The 22,716-nt window shown below is 37.9% G+C and overlaps 1 protein-coding gene across 1 annotated transcript in view; it reads right to left on the reverse strand.

Annotated features, from left to right (window-relative positions):
* Window positions 1-22,716, reverse strand: part of MIPOL1 (mirror-image polydactyly 1) — a 369,629-nt gene that overhangs the window by 309,736 nt on the left and 37,177 nt on the right. The window lies entirely within an intron of this gene.

Raw genomic sequence — 22,716 nt, forward strand, 5'->3', positions numbered from 1 at the left:
GTTCCAACCCATAGCGACCCTGTATAGGGTTTCCGAGGAGCAGCTGGTGAGCTTGAACTGCTGACCTTGCAGTTCAAACGGCTTTGCAGTCTGGTGCATTAACCCACATCGCCACACCAGGTAAGGAGGAGTATGTTTGGAGTACAGGAGATGCTGTAAGGTATCTCTTCGGTACTCCCATGTCTGTAATTAAAGTCATGGTCAACAGAAAATTGTTGTTGTTGTTAAGTGACTTTGAGTTGGTTCCAACTCATAGCAACCCTGTATAGGGTTTCCGAGGAGCGACTGGTGGGTTTGAACTGCTGACCTTGCAGTTCAAATTGAGCTTGTGGTCCAGTGCATTATCCTGCAGCATCATACCAGGACGCCTAGCAATGTTGTTAACTACCCAGACCATTGAGGAATAAATATCAGGGTCATCTTACCAAGTAAAGAATTAAGACCAGATGACATTCTTGCTGAGGGTCAAAAACAATATGGAACGAATATGAATATCACACAGACACACTTACATTTTTGTTTTCTTCTCTCTCATCTTATCACATAACGTAAGATTTGTTAATAATACTTAAACTTTATGTCTCAGTATTTAAGCTAAAATATATCTGAAGAGAGTAAATATCACCCAGGGACTTTGTATTCTCTACTGGGGAAAGAAGAGTCGTGGTGTGGTGCCATAGGATAAGCCCTTGACCATGAGGTTGGTTTTAACCACAAGGTCAGCAGTTCAAATTCACCAGCTGCTCCTCAGAAACCATATACAGGGTTGCTATGAGTCACAAACGACACGACAACACTTAACAACAACAACAACAACAACTGTAGAAAGAGTTAGCAAGATAACGTTGCAAGGAAGGCAATGCAATCATTGAGATGAAACAAAGTTATGATTTGTTGATTGTAAACGTTGTTTTATCTATAAATTTTCACTCAATTCACAATAAAAAGTTTTAAAAAAAAGATACAGGATTCGTGAAGTCGATGAAGGTGGATAAATCACACATACAGCATTCAAGAATCATTAGATTATTCAAGCACTGAAGAGAACATCAACATGGAAGCATTTCACAAGTGCTGAGGAGGAAGAGAAGATGTTTGAATGGGATATGGTTTCTAAGAGGCCCACTGAATTGTGAACATGTCAGAACTCTTGCTTCCCAGTGCAACCTGGTAACTATGAGTACCTGGATTGTTCTGAATACTCAGATGGCAAAGACCACTTGGACTACAGTTAATAAATAAATAATACAGGTAAAATTTAAAACATTGACAACACTAAGTGTTGATGAGGTTGTAGAGCAACCGACTTAATTCCTTGTCAACAAGTCGATTCAGGGTTATAGCGACCCTAGATAGGATTTCTGAGGCTGATAATCTTTACAGGAGTGAAAGCCTTATCTTATTCTGCAGAGCAGCTAGTAGGTTTTAACTGTCACCTTGCAGTTATCAATCCAGTGTTTATCCTAAGTCATCACACCAGCACTCTATGTAGAGCAACCAGGAAGCCCATAAATAGCTGCTGACAGCATAACATAAAATCACATTGGTAGACAATTTGTATTTACCCAAGAAAAATGAAAATGTATATCCAAATATAAAGACTTGTACAAGACTGCTCATACCAGACTTATTCATGATATAAAAATCTGGAAAATTCAAATGTCTCATGTCTCTCAACAAGAGAAGGAATAGCAAATATATGATCACACAATGGAATAATACACTGCTGAAACAGAGCAATAAAGATTAATCTCACAAGGCGGGTGACATGGAAAGAGCAGCTATGGACTCTAGACCCATGGACTGAATGAAGCTATGTGCCTGTGGGCTGGAGACTGGACATTTATGTGTGCATCACATATGTCTTCTTTGTTCATTCATGAAATAAAAAAGGAAAATGGGCCCAGTGTGTTTTTCGGTTGTTTGTGTTTTAGTTATATCACGTCAGACGCAAGTGCAATTTTCTTTAGAGATTATGCATATAGTTTATAGGTGTTAAGTTTACAAGAGTGGAATGCAATGGTTAGGGGACTAGGCCAGGATTACCAGAGGTTTCACAGTTGTTATGTGCTTATTCCTATAGAGATGCAACCTAATATAGGCATAGTTAGCTCTACTTTTTGGGACAGAGATAACACAGTTTATGAGGAATCTAGCCAACAGACGCTAGATAAATTTAAGAAGAGTAAATGAAGATGAGACCAACAAGTGTAAAGAGAAAAGGGGAGTATTTGGGGGTAGCAGGCTGGCATAACAAAAGGAGCTCAGTGGAGGGGAAGAACTAGGAACTTTTAAATAAGAATACACCCATCAAGGAAATAAGGAAAGTTCATGGAAAGGAGGAAAAATAACTTTACATGAGAATTCTCCCAATAAGGACTGATAGGTGACCCTTGGGGCAGATTGAAAACTTCATAGTACCCAATAAAAGGGGAACTGGAGGAGGAGCTTCTTCGAGGCAAGGGAATAAAACTGTTTGCAGGCTGGCCATTCACCATGTCTGCCCTAGTCTACTGAGTTGGGTGCCCAATTTTTCAAAATTGAATAAAGAAAACCTGACTCTTGCTAAAAAAAAAAAAGATTAATCCCAAATATTTTGCTGAGCAAATAAAGACAGGGACTGTGGTTTTACTTATATGAATGCTGATGTAGTCAAACAAAGTTGATTGTTACAAACAACCACAAAAGTTTTTGTTGTTTGAATAGAGCAGGGAGGATTTATAGGAGAGCGACACAAAAGAAAATTTTGGAGTGACAGAAATGCTCCATATCTTCATAGGGACCTAATTACAAGTATGGATGTATTTGTCAAAACTCATCAGTTTGCACAATTAATATTTTTGCATTCCATTTGTGCATGCAAATTTCATCTGAAATAAAAATTTAAAACAAAAGTAGCATTCACAGTAAAGAAATGCAGATATTCACTTATTAAAACAAAACACATTTAAGAATATCTACGTTTATAATTTACAGAAAAAAGTTCTTGAAAAGGCTCTTAGATACATTACAATTTAAAAATATATTCTTTCTATACTTAACCTCTTTATAGAATTATAAATTTTACCACAGTGGGATAAGCAATATTATCAATGTGCCAATATCTACCTTTGGAATATTTTTTTCAAGAAATTATGATACTGAAACAGGCTGTTAGTAAAAATATAAACCATTTTCCCTGACCGTTTTCAAGATTTTGACATTAAATATTTAAATTAATTCTAGAAAGTGGTTTGGAAGTCTGATCTTTCATGATCCCAGAGCTTAGTGCTATGATAGATGAGTCAAGTAGCAATTACTCAAACAAACCTGTATGCAAATGTACAAGCACAGCCACAGAGCCATTTTTGAAAGAAAAATGAAAGCCTTGCTGAACTGAGAATGAAGGTTTCATTTTAAAGTACCCAGACACTTTGGGTTCAAAACAACCACCTTGATACAAATGATATATTCATATACCTTTGTATTCTTCCTGCCATAGTTGTATAAACATTCAGGTAATTTTACTACCTATTTGATACTATATAACTGTTTTTGAAGTTAAAATTTAGCGTACATATAATTCAAGAAAATGCTAGCTGAAAATTTTTTCTATGAAATCACGTATGTAAATATGTGTGTGTGTGTATATGTGTGTGTGTGAAACAAAACTTGAACTTTTGTGTCCAAATATCAATTTATGAAACTACCAAGTTGAATACTATTTCTAAGGGTTATTGTTAAGTGCCATCAAGTCAGTTCTGACGCACTGCGACCCTGTATAATGTTTCCAAGGAAATGCTGGTGAGATTGAACCACCAACCATGCAGTTCAAACTGACCTTATGGTCCAGTACTTATCCTATTACAAAGTTTCAACACCTTAATAAAGTTGAATCTTCAAAGTAAAGATATTTTCATTTCAAAAAGTTTATAATATAGGTGCCAAAAAATTTACAGACTTCTAATAATTATCAAAAGGAGCTCTGGTGGTGTAGTGAGTTATGCATTGCGCTGCTAACCACAAGGTCACCAGTTTGAAACTACCAGTCATTCCACGGAAGAAAGATAAAGATTTTTGACTGCATAAAGATAAACAGCTTAGGAGATACTATACAGGGTCAATATGAGTAAGAACTGACTCAACAGCACACCACACTTCTTGCAATCTTACCTAAGTTGCTACTTTTTTTTCTTAAAGAAAGGTAGGAATTGGTTTACTGCAACCCGAAACAACAACAATCTCATTAATCTTGAGCCCATTGGTACTGCCACCATGCCAATTTATCTCATTGGGAATCTTCCTCTTTTTCTTTGAGCCTCCACTTTACCTATCATGATATCCTTCTGTAAGGACTGATCCCTCCTGAAAATATGTCCAACGTTTAAGAGACAAAGTCTCGCCATCCAGGCTTCCAAGGAGCATTCTGGTTGTACTTCTTCCAACACAGATTTGCTTGTTTTTCTAGTAGTCCATGGTACTTTTAATAATCTCCTCCAATACCATCACTCAAATGCATTAATTCTTATACTGTCTTCCTTATTCACTATCCAACTTTCACATGCATATGAGTCTGCTGAAAATACGATGGCTTGGGTCAAGCACACTTTAGTGCTCACACTGAAATCTTTGCTCTTGAACACATTAAAGAGGTTTGGTCAGGGATTTGCCTAATGCAATACATTGTTTAATTACTTGACTGCTGTTTCCATGAGTGTTGATGGTGTATCCAAGCAAAATGAAGTCTCTGGCAACTTCAATCTTTTCTCCATTTACCATGATTTTATTTATTGGTACAGTTGTGAGGACTTTTGTTTTCTTTATGTTGAATTACAGCCTATACTGAAGGTTGTGGTCTTTGATCTTAATCAGTAAATATCTTGTCATCATTGTTTTCAGCAAACAAGGTTGTATCATCTGCATGCCACAGGGGGTTAATGAGTCTATCTCCAATCCTAATGCCATATAATCTTCATATAATCCAGTTTATTGGATTATTTGTTCAGCATACAGACTAAGTATGGTGAAAGAATACAACTCTGGTGCACAGCTTTCCTGATTTTAAACCATTCAGTGTCCTCTTGTTCTATTCGAACAACTGACCCTTGGTCTATGTACAGGTTACTCATGAGCACAATTAAGTGTTTCAGAATACCGCTATGTAATCCATGGCTTGTCAAAATCCACACAGTCAAAAGCCTTTGCATAGTCAATAAAGCACACATAAACATCTTTCTGGTATTCCCTACTTTCAGCCAGGATCCATCTGACATCAGTAATGATATCTCTCAATCTTATTCCTTGTCTGAATCCTGCTTGAACCTATCAATGTAACGTTGCAGCCATTTTAAACTATCTTGTGCAAACTTTACCTGCATGCAATATTAATGATATTGTCTGATGATTTCCACAGTCCATTGGGAACCTCCCTTTGAAATGGGCACAAATATGGATCTCTTCCAATTAGTTGGCCAGGCAGCTGTCTTTCAAAATTTTTTTGCACAGTTGATTGAGTGCCTCCAATGCTGCATTAGTTTGTTGAAAGATTTCAATTTGTATTTCATCAATTCCCAGAACCTTGTTCTTATCCAATGCCTTCAGTGCACCTTGGACTTCTTCCTTCAGTACCACTGGCTCTTGATCATATACTACCTCTTGAAATGGTTGAACATTGACCATTTTCTTTTGGTACATTTACTGAGCATTTCTTACATCTTGTTCCGATGCTTTCTGCATCTTCTGATCTTTGGTCATTAGTGTCTTATCTATCAAATCTGTCTTTGAAGTGATCTCTATATTCATGTGGGATATGTTCAAGGTAATGTTTTGACCTCATGAATTTATTTTAATTTTCTTCAACTTTAGTGGGAACTTGTATATGAGCTATTGATATTCTGTTCCACAGTCGGCCCATGACCTTATTTTAGCTGCTGATAATGAGCTTTTCCATTATCTTTTTCCACAGATGTAGTCAATTTGATTTCTGTGTATTTCATCTAATAAAGTTCATGTGTATAATCATCTTTTATGTTTTATAAAAGGTATTTGCAATTGAGAAGTAATTTGTCTTTCAGAATTCTATCATGTGCCCTCCAGCATAATTTCTATCACCAAGGCCGCATTTTCCAACCACTAATCCTAGTTCTGGTGTGGCGCTGTGGGTTAATGAGCCAGACTGCAAAGCCATTTGAACTGCAAGGTCGGCATTTCAAGCTCACCAGCTACTCCTTAGAAACCTTATACAAGGTAGCTATGGGTCAGAATCGACTCGATGACACTTAACAAAGGAGCTCTGGTAGCACAGTAGTTACGAATCGGGCTGCTAACCCCAAGGTCGGCAGTTCGAAACTACCAGCTGTTCCGCGGAAGAAGGTTGAGGCTTTCTGCTCCCGTAAAGATTCACAGCCTCAGAAACCTTGTGCAGGGTCACTATGAGTCAGAACCAACTCCGTGGTACTTAACAACAACAACAACAATCCTTCCTCTTTGTTTCCAACCTTTGCATTCCAATCAGCAGTGCTTATTAGTACATCTTGATTCCATCAGACTGAAGAAGTTGGTAGAATTCTTCAGTTTCATCATCACTGGCTTTAGTGGTTGGAGTATAAACTTGAATAAGAGGCATTAACTGGTTTTCCCTGTAGGTGTATGGCTATTATCCTACCGCAGACATCATTATACTTCAAGACAGATCTTGAAATGTTCTTTTTGACAATACAACGTTATTCTTCAATTTCAATTACTGCAACTATTCAATGAATGAAACACTATTCTTCTTCAATTTTTCATTTCCGACTTAGTAAACCATGTGGTTTTTAGATTCAGAATGGTCAATGCCAGTCAATTTCAGCTCACTAGTGCTTGGGATATCAAGGTTTATCTGTTTCATTTCATTTCTGACAACTTCCAATTTTCCTAGATTCATAGTTCATAAATTCCATGTTCCAATTATTAATAGATGTTTGCAGCTGTTTCTCCTTAATTTGAGTTGTGCCCGTCAGCAAATGAAGGTACTGAAAGCTTTACTCTATTCACATCATTGCGGTCAACTCTACTATAAGAAGTAGCCATCTTTTCCCCAGTCATATTTTGAGTGCCTTCTAAGCTTAGGGGCTCATTTTCCAGCACTATATCAGCCAATATTTTGGTGTTATTCATCATTTTTCAATATTCAATATTCTGGTACTAATCTGACAGTGTTTCACTTTTTATTGAGTTTTCAGTGGCTAAACATTTGGAAGTAGTCCACCTCTCCCTTTCCCAAGTCTCTTAGTCTGGAAGCTCATCTGAAACCTGTCAATCATGGCTGATCCTGCCAGCATTCAAAATACCAGTGGCATAGCTTCCAGCATCACAACGTGCAGCCACCACAGTGTAACAAACTGAGAGATGTGTGGTGGCCTAGGAATTAGTACAGAAAAAGGAGTAGCAAAAAAAACATAAGGTCTATTTCACAAAATTAGTCCTCAAACAGCATCATCTGACTCCACGTCAAAAAACATTTGTGTGATTTAACCAATGGCAATTACAAGGCTTTGTCTGGAAAGCCTCATTGGAGGAAATTGCTTTCTCAGTACCAGATTGTATATCCAGTGCAGTACAGCTTACTGTAGGGGCTCTGACCACCCTGGGCCAAAGACTCTCATAGGCATGTATGCATTCATAGCCCAGCGACCTCCATTAAAAGTCCTCTTTGTCAGGACCTCTGTTTTTGAGGACTTCCCAGATGTCTCTATGAAGATCTCCTTCTGGAAGTTGGCTGAGATGACGTTCATTCTGAAGAAGTATTATTACACTCTCAGCCATCCTCTCTCAAGAAAGAGGCAAATCCTATTGTTTTGGACTCCCTGGCAGTAAGATAAATTCTTTCACCTGTCCTCCATCAGTCTCACATTTACCAGGTGCTTTTCTGTGAGAAATAATAGAACACTGAGGAGCTGGTGCCTCTGTTAGTCTCTCACTTGCACTGTTGCATTAAGTGAGTACAAGCTTGGTCATTACTATGCTTGGCTCATTGTTCTATTTGTATCATCTTCATATCAAAGGTGATTAATGAGCCTTCCACTAATCCTGATGCCTCATTCTTCTGCATATAGCTCAGCTTCTCAGATTGTTTGCTCACCATACAGATTGAGTATGTATTGTAAAAGGACAGAACCATGACAAATACCTTTACTGATTCTAAACCACACAGTTTCTGTCCTAATGACTGCTTCTTTGTCTATGTACAGGTTCCTCATGAGCACAATTAAGTGTTCTGGAATTTTCCTTCTTCAAAATGTTATCCATAGTTTATCATGATCCACAAAGTCAATGCCACTGCATTGTCAATACAACACAAGTAAACATGTTTCTGGTATTTTCTGTTTTCAGTCAAACTCCATTTGACCTCGGCAGTGATACTCCTTTTTCCATGTTCTCTTCTGGATCTAGCTTGAATTTCTTTCTGGTAGCTACCTCCCTGTCCATATACTGATGCAACTATGTTTGAATTACCACAATGATGTTGTTGTTGCTAAGTGCTATTGAGTTAGTTCTGACTCACAGAAGCCTTGCATAGGATTTCAGAGAAGTGGCAGGTGGGTGTGAACTGCCAATACTGTGGTTAGTGGTCCAGAATTTATCCTACAGCACCACACCTGGACTCCATATTAACGATACTGTTTGATAAATTCTGCATTTTGGTGGGTCACCTTTCCTTGGAATGGACACAAATATGGATCTCTTCTAGTTAGTTGGTCAGGTTGCGGTCTTCCAGGTTTCTTGGCATAGATTAGTAGGTGCTTCAGGGCTGCATCAATTTGTTGAAACATTTCCATTTGTATTCCATCAATTCCTGCAGTCTTGTTTTTCACTAATACCTTCAGTGCAGTTTTGACTTCTTCCTTCAATACCATCAGTTCTTGATCATATGCTATGTCTTGAAATTGTTCAGTGCAGAACAATTCTTTTTTGGTATAATGACTTTCTCTGTATTCCTTCTATCTTCTTTTGATGCTATCTGCATGGTTCAAGATTTTGTTCATAGAATCCAATACAGCAACTTTTTTTACTCTTTTCTTCAATTATTTCTACTTGAGAAATGCTGAACATGTTCTTCTTGTTTGGTTTTCTAACTCCGTATCTCTGAACATTTCATTATAAATCTTTACTTTGCATACTTCGGATGTCATTTGAAAATTTCTGGTCAGCTCTTTTTCATCAATTTTTCTATTCTAATCTACATTCAACAGCAAGTTCCAGAGTCTCTTCTGACATGCATTTAGAAATTATCTTTCATGTCTTTCTAATGACCTTTTGATTTCTTCATGTATGATGTTTTTAATGTCATTCCACAACTCTTCTTCTTTTCAGTCACTAATGTCTAAAGCATACAATCTGTTCTTGATATTGTCTCTAAATTCAGGTGGGATATAATCAAGATAATATTTTTGCTCTTGTGGACTTATTTTAAATATTTTTCAGCTTCAGCCTGAACTTGCATATGAGCAATTTATGGTCTGTTCCACAGTCTGCCCTTGGCCTTGGTTAGGCTGATGATAGTGAGTCTCTTCTTAAGATGTAGTCAGTTTGATTCCTGTGTATTTTATCTGGTGAAGTCTATGAGTACAGTTACCACTGATGTTAAATAAAGGTACCTGCAATGAACAAGTCAATGGTCTTGCAAAATTCTATCACACAATCTCCAGCATGGCTTCTGTCACCAAGGTCATATTTTCCAATTCTGGACCTAGTGTGATTCAACATGGACAATACCAGTCCATTTAAGCTCATTGAGGCCTAGTACATTGATCTTTTTCTGTTCCATTTCATTTTTGATAACATCCAGTTTTCCTAGGATCTGATTATTGATGAATGTTTGCAGCTGTTACTTCTTATTTTAAGTTGTGTCCCATCAGCAAATGAAGGTCCTGAAAACTCTGCTCCATGCACATCTTTAAGGTTGACTCTAAGGCGGTAGTCGTATTTTGATTGTCTTCCAACCTGAGGGGTACATCTTCTGGCACATTCTACTGTTATTCCTAATATTTTCAGTGACTAATCCCTCAGATGTAGCTGTACGGTCAGCACTGGGCTGAAAACTACAAGGTTGGTGGTTCAAACCCACCAACTACTCCCTGGGAACCCTGTACAGGAACCGACTCAACAGCACTTAAAAACAATACAACAACAACAATTTGCACTGCCTATTGCTTCTATCTAGGCTTAGTTTGGAGGTACTGATAAAATCTGTGGACCATCAGTGATCATGTTGCCATTTGAAATGCCTGTGGCACAGCTTCCAACATCACATTAATACACAAGACACCACAGTATGACAAGCTATAGCTGGAATGACAGCAACATTCAGTGCACCACTGATGAATGGTGGCTGCACAGTAGGTGTATTGTCTGGGAATCAAAACCAAGTCTCCTGCATGCAATGAGAATTCTACCACTGAATCACTATTGCCTCTTCCTTAGACTGCACTCTCTAGAGAAGCAAAACCAGTGAATATTATATATGTAAATACAAAAAGAGGTTTATATCATGGAAATGGCTCACACAGTTGTAGAAGTGGCCAGTCCCAAATCTGTGGGTTAGATATCAGGCTGGAGGCTTCTGACTTATGTAGCTACACGGCTGCTGAGCCAAGATCAATAGGGCAGATGGCAGGAAGGCAGGTCCAACAGGTAACAAGGTAGGCTGTTAATGATTCACAAAGTCAGCAGGTAATAGAGCAGGCTACTGGCTTAAGTTCCAAGAACCAGAGGTCAGAGGATGCGCCAGATGCAAGATCCAGACCCAGCAGAAAGCAAGCGAGCCGTATCTGAATGCCCAATATATTGGAAGCAGGTCATACCTGAATAAGCTTCCCCTCAATAGAATAGCTCCTCATAGCAGAACTTATCGTAGAGTTGATTACATTATTCTAAATCTCATCGTGGGGGATAACTGTATCTCAATAGCCAAACCAAAGAGAATCTTATCTCAGTTAAGTTGAAACATAGCGTTAACAATCACAATCCACCCCTTGTTAACTTGACACCTGTACAAATCTTAAACCATATGCATACTTCCTAAATAAAGACAATTATAAAGTCACACTTGCACCTAACATGATACTACTAATATGCATACAACTGAAAGTGCACTAACCCTGTTTACATCTGAAATGAACAAAGCAAAAATTATTTGATGCACACACACAAGAAAAAAAATATACAGAAATTGTAGTCCTCATTTCTGCAACTGGTCACTGAAGTTGGTATTTAGAACTACAATCTTCCAGTAGCCATTTGTTCTCTCCTTTGCCCTTGACAGGCACCTCAGATGTCTGTGGTTCTTTGCATGGTAGAGTGACCCAAACCTTCATTTTTGAAGGATGTAATGTTGGATTGGGTTGCTGTAGTTCTCCACTGACTTTAATCACAGGATACGATAGTACAATGTCCTACAGAACCACCAGGGTTCCATACATATTATTCTTCACCTCTTCTTCACATGACATTGACATATAATGTGAATTTGATTTCTAGGTAAACAGGATCAGTCATACCATCCAACATAGTAATTCCTTATTTTGTCTTAATCCTGAGGCATGAGGAGCTCAAAGTGGCCAGGGGGCATTCTAACTTCCATTCAGTGGAATCAGTGTTGTGTCTCTAGGTCTGAGTATTCCTGCTGGAACTGAAACATCCAGACCCAAATAGCAGAGAGTCACAGGGATGGGAAGCAAACATTTTGCAAGTGGGTCACTAGGAGAAATGATGAATGGTGCTACTCCCATTTCCACCCCTTCGTTACCTGACCCACGAATCCAGAAACAGCACCTATAAATTGGACACTGGGTTTGACCATAAACAGTCTGTTGGAGAACACTGCCCTAACCCTGCAAGACATTGCCACTTTGCTGCTGTTGTTAGGGGTCGTCAAGTCAGTTCTAAGTCATAGCAATCCTATGTGCAACAGAATGAAACACCACCCGGTCCCATGCCAACTTCACAACTGTGTTACAATTGAGCCCATTGTTTTTTCCACCGTGTCAACCTATCTAGGTGGAGGTCTTCCTCTCTTTTGCTGGGCTCCATTTTACCAATTATGATATCAATCTTCAGAAACTAGTCCCTCCTGATAATATGGCCAAAGTATGAGAGATAAAGCATCACAGTTCTGGCTTCTAAGGAGCATTCTGGCTGCACTTCTTCAAAGAAAGATTTGTTTGTTTTTCTGGTAGTGCTTTTAATGTTTGTCTCCAACACTGGAATTCAAATGCATCGATTCTCCTACAGTTTTCTTTATTTATTGAACAACTTTCACATGCATATAAGGTGATTGTAAATACCCTGGTCAGGCACACTCTAGTCCTCAAACTGTTACTACTGCTTTTTAACACTGAAAGAAGCATTTTGTAGCAGCTCTGCCTAATGCAGTACATCTTTTGATTTCTTGACTGCTGCATCCATGAGTGCTGATTGTGGATCCAAGCAAAAGGAGTCCTCTTCATTTCCAGCAAGCAAGGTTGTATCATTTGCATATCACAAATTGTAAATGAGACTTCCTGTCACTGTCTTCTTCATATAATCCAGTGTCTCCAATTACTTGTTCACCATACAGATTGAATAAGTGTGGTGAAAGCATACAACCCTGGTGGCATAACTTTCCTGATTTTAAGACATTCAGTATCCCCTTGTTCTGTATGAATCACTGCCTATTGGTACAAGATCCTCATAAGAACACTTAAGTTGTTTTGGAATACCTACCTATTCTTTGTAATGTTATTCATAGTTTGTCATGATCCACATGGTTGAAAACCTTTGTAGTCAATAGAGCGATGCCAGCTCCAGTGGGGACTGGGAGGTCCAGAATGGTTCCGATAGCTCAGACAGGTGAACAGGTAGGTTGGGCTGGGAGTTTCCCACTCCTTCCCTATAACCTTCCTCTTTTTCCACTTCAGGCCCTCCCACTCAGCCTGCCTTTCAGCATCAGCTACAATGTAGACAACTAGAAGCTAATTCCCATAGGGTTTTAATATGGTGTTTGCACAACATCTAACTCACATAACAAAATGTCCTATTTAACAAATTGTACCCTTTCGACAGTTCACCAAGACACATACTTATATACACTTTAAAATGTTTGTATCTTTGATCCAGCAATTCTACTTCAATAATTTTCCCTGAGGATATTAGTATAGATGTAAATAAAAATTTGGCTATAAAAATGTTCATACTATCAAAATATAGAAAATTATATGTGCGCCACCAAATGGCTAATGAGTTCAACAAGTCTTAGTATACTCACATTATAAAATTATCATTTAGTGAAAGATAGGTTACAAGTATTATTTAGGACATAATATGCATTGAAAAATAAGGAAAGACTCTGTATAGGATTATTTCCTAGGAACTGAGTTTATAAACATTTTTCTTCTATGAGGCACTGTAGGATAAGCACTAGACTGCTAACTATAAAGTTGATGGTCCAAACCTACCAGTCACTCCTTGGAACTCCTATGCAGGGTCACTATGAGTTGGAATTGACTGGACAGCACTTAACAAACAAAATACTTTCCAAAGTTATCTATACTTTCAAAAAGTTATAAAATGTTTGCAATGACAAAAAAGAAAGTTATTAGAATAGATGAAATAGCAACAATATATTTTAGAAAGATGGGTTGATAAAAAAAACACACATATGCAAATAATTATATGCTAGAAAAGTAAATTAACAAATTGACAGGGGAAAAAAACTAATAACATTTTTACAGTCACTATAATAAAGAATGTTAAACGAGCTTCCTACTTTTCCTGAAAAATAAAACTGTAAATCTTATGTTTTATTTTGTTTCAGAATATGAACTTTTTATTCATGGACTTGTACTCATTTAACAAACCATTATTTGGTATCCATTATAGGCTAGGCACTATGCTAATTAGGGCATAGCCTCTAATGAATACAAACTAAAGATTTGTTAAATGATTGATTACAAGTTCACAAATAAAAACTCCAAAACAAGATAAAATGTAATATTTACAGTTTTATTTTTCAGTAAAAGCCTAAACTCAGCAACAATGACAACATGCTAATGAGAGATACAAAGTGACAGTGACATTAATGAAAGACGGGTTAAGAAACTAGTGCATTGCCTCTGCTAAAGTGGATGGACTACTGGTGTGGTACAAAGTCAGCAGTTCAAACCCACCAGCTGTTCCTCAGAAACCCTACACAACGTCACTATGAGTTGTAACCAACTTGACGGCAGTTAACAACATCAACAAAGTAGGTACTTCTAAAGTGGATGGTTTGCTCGCTGGTCAAAATTTTGGATTTGTACTTTGAGTGGGTTTGTTAGTTTATGCTAGACTCCCTTATCTCAATTTGTGTTTAATAATGAAGAAAGTCCTGAGGATTGACTTTTGAAACATCAGTCTTTGAAAATCCTACGTAGTACAGTTCTACTCTGACACACACTTGGTTGCCATGAACAGGAAGGGACTCAATAGCAACTGGTTATTGATTGTTTTTTGTCACACAGAATATTAAATGAGAAATTCATAAACAACTTGGCATTGATTTTAGAATCTTAAAACATAAATACCATAAAATATTTATCTTATCAGTCTTTTAATTTCTGTACTGAGTATAATAAAGAAAATTCAATGCTTTAAATTATTTATATAACTTGAATGTACTCCCTCTCTTTTACTACTTTTGAGTCTAGCTGTAAAAGACTCAATATTAGTTTGTTTATTCCCCCTAAATATAAATTAAAACTTAAATAGAAAAATATCTGTCTTATGTTGACTCTAATAGTTGCAATATCTTCCAAATCTTTAGTTCAAGTGTCTTTTTCTCTTTAGTACAATGCATAACAACACTCAGAGCATTATTTGATGAAACCTAACATCCAATCCCTGGGTTTACCAGTTTTTTACTACACAGCACCTGGCTTTCTGTGATACCACACTATTCTCAGTTTCCTTTTAAGTCATTCCTTAGTCCTTCCTCTTCTGCTTACTTAGGGGAAAGTCCTTCGTGGTAATAATTCCCGGCTCCCTCTCCCATCAAAATCCAAACCCTATTTAAAATGAGTTATCACAACATGATACAATACCCAAGATCTGAATGCTACTAGACGAACTCATACAACCTTCTTGACAGGATTCACTTCAAATTTAATACACTAATTCTCAAATTAACATTCAGATGTACTTGTCAATCATTCCTTTCCCTAGTTCACCAAAACAACTATTTCAGATGGTCTTGTTTTCTTAAAAGCCCAGCACCATTCACATATCTATCATAATGAGAACCTAAAAAAACCAAAGGAAAGGATGGGTGCCCCACCTCAGCTTGCCACCAGCATCTATGTCCATTCAAGATTTTTTGTATTCCTTTGTTGCCACAAAAGTTATTTCCTTGTTCATAGCAAAGGTCAACTCCTTCATTTCATGTTCTAGAGTTTTTGCTGTTAGGTATGGCAAGTCAATTTCAACTCATAATAATCCCACGTGACAGAATAGAATAGCCACATAGGGTTTTCTGCACTGTAATCTTTAGGGGAGCAGTGTTAGATGTTTCCCCTCTGAAGCCATTGGATGAGTTCGAACCAACCTTTTGGCTAGCAGCTGAGCAGTTAATCATTGCACCACTAGGGTACCTTTCCTAGTTTTTGCTAATTTAAGTTTTCAGGACCTGAGTCACTCTCCTATTATTTCAACCACTTGGATTCCTATCAATGAAAATCTCAACAATCTTATTCTACCAACTACAAGTGTCAACAAAGTTCAAAGATTCCTGTTGCCAGGCCCTATCAATGTAAGTCCTAGGAAGTAAAACATAGCCCGCTGTTGTTGGTAAGTACTGTCGAGTCAGTTTTGACTCATATAGACCCTGTATGCTATTTCCAAGGAGTGGCTGGTGGGTTTGAACTGCCAACATTTTGGTTAGCAGTCCAGTGCTTATCATGCTGTTGTTGTTGTTGTGTGCCATCGAGTAGGTTCTGATTCATAGTGACCTGTATGGGGTTTCCAAGTAGCGGCTGATGGGTTTGAACCACTATCTTGCAGTTCAAATAGACCTTGTGGTCCAGTGTTTATCCTGTTGTTGCTGTTAAGCGCTGTTGAGTTGGTTCTGACTGACAAAACCCTGTGTACTGTTTCCGAGGGGCAGCTGGTGGGTTTGAACTGCTGACTCTGTGGTTCACTTTCCAGTGCTGATCCTATAGTGCCACATCACAAGTCCTTTGCTTATCTTACAGCACAATGAATTTTTCCAGAATCTTATAGGTGATAATTTGAATCACTGCAGCTCTTAGTAAGGTCAGCATTCAGAGCTAATAAACTACCAATGTTGGCTAGCTCTAGGCTTCTTCTGTTGCTTATCGGTATATTGTTGTTGTTGTTAAGTGTTGAGCCAGTTCTGACCCTGTATAGGGGTTCCAAGGAGTGGATGATGTGATTGAACCACCGACCTTGTGGTTCAAATGGACCTTGCAGATCAGCGTATTAACCCACAGCGCTACAGCAGGACCAGGAAGTAATTCTGTCTCTAAGCCTGACCTGTCTAACTTACCACTTATCAGTTAAATTCTCTGAGTCTAACCCAGGTCAAAGGAGCCCTATAGAGTAGTGGACATGCGTTGGGTTGCTAATCACAAGGTTAGCAATTTGAATTCACCAAGCATTCTGTGGGAGAAAGATGAGGCTTTCTGCTATGAGTTGAAACCGACATGATGGCATAGAGCAGCAGCTGCAATACAGGTAATGGAGTCCTGGTGTGGGGTTGTAGGGTGAGTACTGGACGGCTAACCATAGGGTCAGCAAGTCAAATCACCAGTTACTCCTATACAGGGTTGTGGTGAGTCAGAATCAACTCAATGGCACTTAACAACAACAACAACAAAATACAGGTAAGAGTAATCAGATAGAAAACAGAAAATAGCTATTTGGCTAAATTGAAAATCAGTTACAGATAAGATTCCTAAAGTTAGTAGATAATATAACCATATGGTTTTTAAGTTTAGTAAAACTTAAATTCTATACATCAACAAAAATGCTTTCACATGCCATTCAAAATTTTTTGATTATGTAGAATAAAAAAAACAGTAAGATCTTAGAAAAGGAAGACAGTGAAGAAGCTGAAGTTTCTTGTTTTATCCTTTACTTCTAGGTATTTCTACATTGTTGTTATTAAATGCCTTTGAGTTGTTTTTGACTCACAGTGACCCTGTATAGGGGTCCGAGGAACAGCTGGTGTGTCTGAACTGCTAACCTTGCAGTTAAAACCAACCTTGCAGTCCAAAAGAAGAAAGAATGAAAAGCTGTTTAGTAAGGCAAATTAATACTTTGATTAAACAAATGCTAATTTTTAATTTATCTTAGGAAAAACTTGAATGCTTTCAGTTCTCGGTTTGAGATAGAAAAGATATGGGAGAGGAATTTAGAATAAAACATAAAGAGTCATTGTAAGATTTTTAAGCAGGCTACTTCAAGCAAATGCATTATTTTAACTTGATTAAAAAAAAGTTAACAAATGAAACTAAAGCAAGAATTTCTCACAAAAGATTAACACTTTGAGTAACTACAAAAGGTAACTGAAGTTACAAGTGTTACTTACTTTATAGTCTATGGCACTACAAAGAAGACATAGTATAACTAGAAAATATCTAACAAAAAATAATAGTTTTAAACTGAAAGCTGTATGATATTCTTTCCAAAAACTCAGTTTAATCATGAGGAAAACATCAAACAAATCCATACTGAAAGACCCTTTATAAAGCACCTAGGAATTACTACAATTTGATGAACATGACTAATACTTATGGATGTAGTAGCTCAAAATACCAACTGAGAGGGAAGGAGTCTTCATATCTCCTGATCAAACTTATCCCCTCTGTAGACAGGGTTGATAGGGACAGGCAACTTAGACATTGGCTACCTAAAATGGGGAGGAGGAGCTCTAAAGGCATGAAGTGACTGGCTTACAAGTTTTTAAGAGGGAGTTTAGTTTCAGGGTGTGTGGGGGAAGGCAGAATCTCCACTGAATAGTTTTCATCTTGTCTAGATGGGTCTGATACAAGGAGATGGGGATAAAACTCTTATGACTCAATAGTGAATAACTGTTATCATGACTAATTGTGACAGTCACAACTATGAAAGTAGAAGTTTTGTAACAAAAAGGGGGGAGTAGTTAATCTTATAATCCAAGAACAGAGGATCCTAGGACCATCAAGGGAGAAGAGCATGAGTAGAATGTGGGACCCTATCCAGAGAAGCAGTGACACCAGAGATAGAGGCAGAGATGAAGACATGGTGAGAGTGAGCAGCTGAAGACTCTAGACTCATGGAAAGAGAAAGGCTGTATGCTGCTGGCGACCAGGAGGCAGGCTTGCAGAATATGTCCTTTGTTTGTTTAATGATTATATATTTCCAAGTGTTTTTGTGTGCATCAAAAAACAAAAAAAAAGCAGAGGGAATAGAAGCAAATACTATTGAACGATTATGCACAGAGAAGACTGTAATCGTTGCAATGAAATGATGAGTGTAAAAAACCAATGTTCTCCCATGTAAATTATCACCCAACTCACAATAAAAACTTAAAAAAAAAAATCAACATGAAAATAAAAATAAGTTGCTGTTGCAAAGAAAAAACAACAACAAAAACCACCTAGGAGCCCTGTTGGCACAGTGAATTAAGCATTGGGCTGCTAACTGAAAGATTGGTGGTTCAACCCCAACAGCTGTTCCACAAGAGAAAGATGAGGCACTCGACCTCCATAAAGACAGCCAGCCTGAGAAACCCTTAGCAGCAGTTCTACTCTGCCTCAGGTTGTTTTAAAGCGCTATCAAGTCAGTTCCACTCATACAGACCCTCTATAGGTTTCCAAGGAGCAGCTGGTGGGTTTGAAACACCAACCTTGCACTTAGTAGTCCAGTGTTTTTCCTACAGCACCACTCCAAGACTCTGAAGGGTAGCTATAATTTGTAATAAAGTCAACAGCAGTAAGTTTGTTTTTCTGAATATGCCTAAAAAATAGCCAAGTCATGGAGGTGTGGGGGGGGGGGGTGGACAAAACAAAACAAAAAACCCTGAAAAGTGATCACAGAATAGAGAAAACTGGAGAGACATGACAATTAAATGCAATGTCATAGCCCGGGATGTGCCCTGGAATAAATGGACATTAGACGATGGAGGATAAGCTCAGGACTGCAAAGTCAGTTGAATAGCAAGGTCAGTGGTTCAAACTCACCAGCTGCTCCTTGGGAACCCTCTACAGGATCACTAGGAGTTGAAACTGACTCAATGGCAATTAATAACAACAAAATGAAAAACAACTGAAATGGAAATAAAGTTTGATGTGTATGCAGTTAATGCTGGTTTATGAATTTGACAAACGTACCACAGAAATGTAAAATGATAGATTCAGGAAAAACTGAACCAACTGAGGGGGTATACGAGAACTCTCTATATTATTTTGAAATGTTTCTTTAAATCTAAAACCATTCTAAAAAAAGTTTAAATTTCTTAAATTAAGGTAAAAAAATTCCATTCGGAATAATATTATAAGAATATAATAACTATAATATAAAAATTAAAATAAATACTAGTCGGACCAAGCAGGCTTGACAAATGTGCAAATTAAAATAATCAAGATCAGTGACTACTTCAACTTCTTCATAAATTATAACCATAAATACATAGTATAGTGATATACATGTATGTATATATATAAATTTATAAATAAGAACATGCTGACATATACTGCCAAATATTTAATTATTTTATTTATTTATCTTTTTATACCATGGCTGGTAGTAGGCAAAAAGAGGAAAGGGGAAAGGTGGCAGTCAATATTTAATTATTATTCATGTGTTTAATTTTAGTTAACTTAAGAAAATGAATGATAAAAATATCAAATATTTGAGTTCATGGCACAATATTTGTCTCCATGCACACAAAAATACTTTTGGCAATCTCTTTAAAAAGCTAATGAATAATCTAAGATTGAATAAACTTCACTAAGTTTAGCACATTTTAGAAAAAACACTTGTTGATTTCCAAACTCTAAGGATTTTTTTCCCACTTCTACTCTAAAGACAGCAGACTTCCACTTCTAGGTAGGATGGGATCATTTGTGAAAGACCGATGCTCCAGCCTAGAGAAAAAGAGAAGCTTCACTAATGGCAACACTCATCTGTTTAAAGGGAGCAGAGGGCTACTGCTACAACCATGACTTCAGTGCCTAGGATTCTGAAAAGGGGTTAACTGTAGAGAAGTGATTTGAGGAGCTGCGGTCACTTTTTTTCTCCTGAGAATTTTTCAGATTCTAGGCATGATAGAATTCTAGGCATGACAGGGGGCCCTGGTGTGGTGCTATGGGGTAATGCACCAAACTGCCACGTCGGTTTGAACCGCAAGGTCAGCAGTTCAAGTTCACGAGCTGCTCCTCAAAAACCCTATACTGGGTCACTAGGAGTCGGAACCAACTCGACGACACTTAAAAACAACTACAAGGCATGACAGAGAAATCAAATTTTTGGCAGTTATGCAATTTTTGGCTGAAATGACATCCTTGAAGATGTGAGACTTATTTCTCCCTCAAATCATTTTCTAAATTCTAAACCTGTGCAAGGCTGAATTTAAGAAGCTCAACCCCGAGTCTATGAAAAAGAGTTTTCCACAGTCTTACAGTGCTGAGGAGACAAAGACCAGAGTTGAGGATCTGCCAAGAGTACCAATCCAAATGACTATCACCCAGAAGCATCACACAAAGTACAAGGTGAAACAAAAGCATACCAAACTTGCCCCCAGCTTCCATGAGAAATAGTAAAGCATTCCCAGTGGTGACAGAAATGAATGGATTTGAAACATTTTATGAAGCAAGCAAGAAAGAGAAGGGACAACTGGCCAAATGATCATTTGAGCAGACCAAAAAAAAGAAGTGAACCAGTGCAGAAGTCGCTAATAGTGTAGGACAGAGGTACAAATGCAGGTAGGTTGATAGGTGAAATTATGGCAACATTTAGAAACTCTGTTTTAATGAGGAAGAAGGCTTATCTGAGGAGAAAGGAAAAGAGGACTAACCCGATGAAAGATGGAAGATGATTACCAGATAATAATACAGGTCTACTTGCAAACAATATTCCAACAATGGGCTTCAAAAAGTTTATGGAAAATGGAATTAAAAAAATAATTAAAATTTTCCATTAATTTCTCACAAACTTAAAGTAAGTTTGTAGCCAGAAAAGGTGTGTGATTTTCATCTGCCCAAGTTGTGATCATTTAGAATGGGCAGACAGTTGAATTTATCTATGTTTGGGTTTTGCAACATTGAGTAGGAAAAGGAAGATGGGACAAGAAAACTGAGGTTATAGTATACGTAAGTTGACAATAATAATGGGCCATGTTATCTAAACTAAGGAGGAAAATGAGGACATAAGGAGTTTTATGAATTGAAGAAAGGTTGCAGTGGTGGTTGTGTACCGTCGAGTTGGTTCAGAGCCATACAGAACTTGCATAGGGTTTCCAAGACTGTAAATCTTTATAGGAGCAGAAAGTCTCATCTTTCTCCCATGGAGCGGTTGGTAGAACTGAATTGCTGACTTTGTGGTTAGCAGCCCAATGCATAACCCACTATGCTACCAGTTGTTGTGTTGTGTTGTTATGTGCCGTGGAGTCAGTTCCGACTCATAGTGACCCTGTACAGGTTTTCCGAGGCTGTATATCTTTACGGGAGCAGAAAGCCTCATCTTTCTCTCATGGAGAAGCTGGTAGTTTCGAACTGTTGACCTTGAGGTTCGCAGCTCGATTCGTAACCACTATGCGACCAGAGCTCTTTAGAAAAGAGGTACTAAATAGAAAATATTCTATAGGTACCCCAAACCACTGTTGTCAAGTCAATTTCAACTCATAAGGAAACTACAGGTCAGAGTAGAACTGCCTCATACAGTTTCTGAGGCTATAAACCTTTAATAGAAACAGCAGCCCTCAGCTTTCTCCCTAGAAGAAGCTGGTGGGTTTTAACCACTGACTTTCCAGTTAGTAGTCCCATGCTTAATCCACTGCACTGCCACTCCTTCTACAGGCGCCAATGGAACTGAAAAATTGCTGGAGTTAGCATTCTAGCGTAAATGAGTTGAAAAGATTTAGATGGTGGTTAGAGAGTGGGACACGTGAATCTGAGATTGAACACAACAAAGAAAAGGATATGATGGTACAATGCTTGGCTTAAGTAGTGAGGAGCACACGATCACTGGAGAAGAAAAATTCACAGAAATGAGGGGCCAGATATTTGAACATATTATCTAAACAGCTATTTAAATCACCGGTTCATCTGACAGAAGCAGGATGAACACGGGCATAGGGAAGGAGATTCTAGGATCTTTACAGATGAGGGGAACTAACATAGGACTATGCAGATGATTGCCACAACAGTGTTTCCAGTGGTGCAGTCTGAGGCAAGAGCTTCAAAGTGTAAGTGCTGGGGGAGGAAAACAGAAACACTGGTCTAAAAAGCACTCAAGAGAAATAAGTTTCCAGGTCCAGTGGTATAATTAGTGTGAAAAGGATTACAGCCATTTCTTGAGAACTGCAGTAGAAACAGTATCCTTAGTGAAGCAATCAGATTTCAGTTAGAACAGAAAGGTGAAGGTAGTGATCAAAAAAGAATATGCTAATGATTTGATTCATTGATCAATGTTTACTAAAAGGCATAGAGTTAGATAATGGGAATAAAGCAGTAATAAAGATAT

This window comes from Chrysochloris asiatica, unplaced genomic scaffold (genome assembly GCF_000296735.1).
Source record: "Chrysochloris asiatica unplaced genomic scaffold, ChrAsi1.0 scaffold00017, whole genome shotgun sequence".
In the NCBI taxonomy this organism is placed as follows: domain Eukaryota; kingdom Metazoa; phylum Chordata; class Mammalia; order Afrosoricida; family Chrysochloridae; genus Chrysochloris; species Chrysochloris asiatica.